Genomic DNA, 2,583 nt, shown 5'->3' on the forward strand with positions numbered 1-2,583 from the left:
TGTTTTCCTTTTTTCTTTTCGGTCTACTTTTCATTAGTTTATTTTGTTATTTCCACGCGTCATTCTCTTTCTCCACCGACTTGCGTGTCGTTTCCTTCTGCCTCCAGGTATCTCCCACCGCTTCATCTGTATACATCATCGATCCTTTGACATAAACCCTATCCTTCCCCTTCCATTGTCCTCTCTTGATTGTTCCTCCTCCAAAATCGGCGACTCCCAAATTGAACGCCAACTGTGTTCCTGATCTCACTTATTGACGCTTCTTTTTTGCGATTTAGGTTTTCATTAGTAACGGCGGCAGAGGTGGAGGCGGCGGAGGAACAGGGAGGTGTTTCAGCAGCTTTGTTGACGAAGGTAGCACTGAGAGTCACAGATACTACCTTTCACGTAGAACACTGTTAGAGATGCTCAGAGACAGAGGTTACCATATCTCAAATTCGGAAATCGAGTTCACTCTCCAGCAGTTCCAGGATCTCCATGGTCAAGCTGTCGACGTTGACCGTCTTCGTATCAACGCTTCTCATGTTTCTGAACCTGATAATAAGGTCTCTAACTACTCTCTCAAACCTTTTCCCTAATTCTTTTCGATTTTTTTTTGAAATCTAAAATGGGTTTCTTCTTTAACAATCAGAAGATAATCTTTCTCTATTTTGGGGGTCTGATTGTTGATAAAAAGAGATGATGTGTCAGTGTGTAGCTTTGTTAGGGAAATTTATACCTGTTCGTGAGCCAAATATCCGTTATCTTGGTCTGGTAAGTAATTTAATCAATGAAATTTTATAATGTGATGGACTTATAATGTTATATGTCTAATTTGCCCTTGCAGGAGAATATGACTCGAATGATGATGGTTACAGATGTCCAGGACATAATTAAGAGACATCAAGATCAAATTATCACTTCATTGAAGGATCCTGACATCAGGTGTGAGGCTTAACTGCTATTAATTGATTTATATCATTTTGTTTATGCTTTTTTTTTTTAAATTTAACGTTATTTCTTGAATGCAGCATGCAGAGACGTGCACTAGATCTACTTTATGGTATGTGTGATGTTTCAAATGCTAAAGACATTGTTGAAGAATTATTGCAGGTAAAGAGTTGCTAGATATAAATATAATATGTGTTCAATTATATATTTCAGTTGAATTTTTCTCATATGCCACTGATAAACATTTACTTTTAGTATCTTGGAACAACAGATTTCACAATGTGTGAAGAGTTGACACTAAAAGCTGCTATTCTTGCTGATAAATTTGCCCCTGATTTATTATGGTATCCTGTTTGTTTTTTTATCTAATACAAGAGTTATGGTTTTTATAGTATTTTTTAATGTTGTGAATTTCACTGTTGTTATGACTGTTCAGGTATGGTGATGTTATTCATCAGTTGATTGACAAAGCAGGAAACTTTGTCAGTGATGACATTTAGTTTCGTGTTGTGCAATTTGTAACCAACAATGAGGACCTTCAGGTAATTTTACATCCAGCTAATGAATTTGGTATTGTAGAATGTAAATTTGTATCTGCATTATTAAAGTTCATATAAGACTTGCTGACTCACTTTTCTTTTTTCAATCATTAGCCTTATGCAGCTCTGAAAGCTAGAGAATATCCTGATAAGACTGCAATACATGAGACAATGGTGAAGGTATGTTAATTATATCTTATATTTCCTATACAAATACAGACAACTTTATGCTCATGTCATCATGGGTCTTTTATTATGCAGGCTAGCGCTTATCTGCTTGAAGAATACAACCATCTTTTGTCCAGACGACCTGGGTGTAGCCCAAAGGATATTTTTGTCATTATACATGAGAAGCTAAAAAAAATTAGTCTGGAGGTTTGATTGGTGGTGGAAAGCTCAACCAAAGCATGCCAGTAAGTTTAACTTTCTTAATTTTGATTTTTTTATTAAAAGCAACATTGAGGTTAATTAGTTCACAACTTAGAGTTTGTTTTGTTTGGTGTGGTGGAATGAAATTACTAAGAAATCAGATGATTTTATTAATTATTAACTGAGTTGTGACCACAAATCTTTAGTCTGATCATGCTCTTAAGTTTAATTTTTCAGATTTACAAAGTCCATTTTTATCATGTATCAAGTTAACTCATATGGAACGAATGGTTATTAATTACTCAAGTGATTATTTTTATGGATGAAATTGACCGTTCAAATGGAATCAGGAAGTGGGAATGGTGATAATGAAGTCGAAAGAACAATGCTTAGGCTTCTCAATCAGTTGGATAGATTTGAAGCATCAAACAAGATCAAGGTAGTTTTTTCACTTTACTCGTGTACTATTTTAAAAAAAAGACACTATTGCCCTATGAATGATTTGGACGAATTTGCCCTTATAACCTCTTATGTGTTTTTCCACATACACATTTATACAACTTCATGGTCCTGTTAGAACATTGTATCATAATGTAGATGGAGATATTCTTGATAGAAGAGACCAAAACCATTACATGGAAGTTGTAGATAAAGACAATACAACTATTATAACAATTAATTTTATTCAAATACATTCAGGGCTCGAACCGGGATGGATCATCCCACTTGATATTGGCCCGGCTAC

At 35.0% G+C, this 2,583-nt stretch overlaps 1 long non-coding RNA gene across 1 annotated transcript; it reads left to right on the top strand.

Annotated features, from left to right (window-relative positions):
* Nucleotides 1-1,365: 1,365 nt before the first annotated feature.
* Nucleotides 1,366-2,300, top strand: LOC145067890 (uncharacterized). The gene is made up of 4 exons (XR_013688900.1): nucleotides 1,366-1,472; nucleotides 1,584-1,649; nucleotides 1,731-1,882; nucleotides 2,189-2,300. It is a non-coding gene; the product is annotated as an uncharacterized LOC145067890 (long non-coding RNA).
* The last annotated feature ends 283 nt before the right edge of the window (nucleotides 2,301-2,583 follow it).

The sequence above is a fragment of the Lactuca serriola genome, chromosome 1, assembly GCF_051521515.1.
Source record: "Lactuca serriola cultivar US96UC23 chromosome 1, Lser_US96UC23_V15, whole genome shotgun sequence".
Classification (NCBI taxonomy): domain Eukaryota; kingdom Viridiplantae; phylum Streptophyta; class Magnoliopsida; order Asterales; family Asteraceae; genus Lactuca; species Lactuca serriola.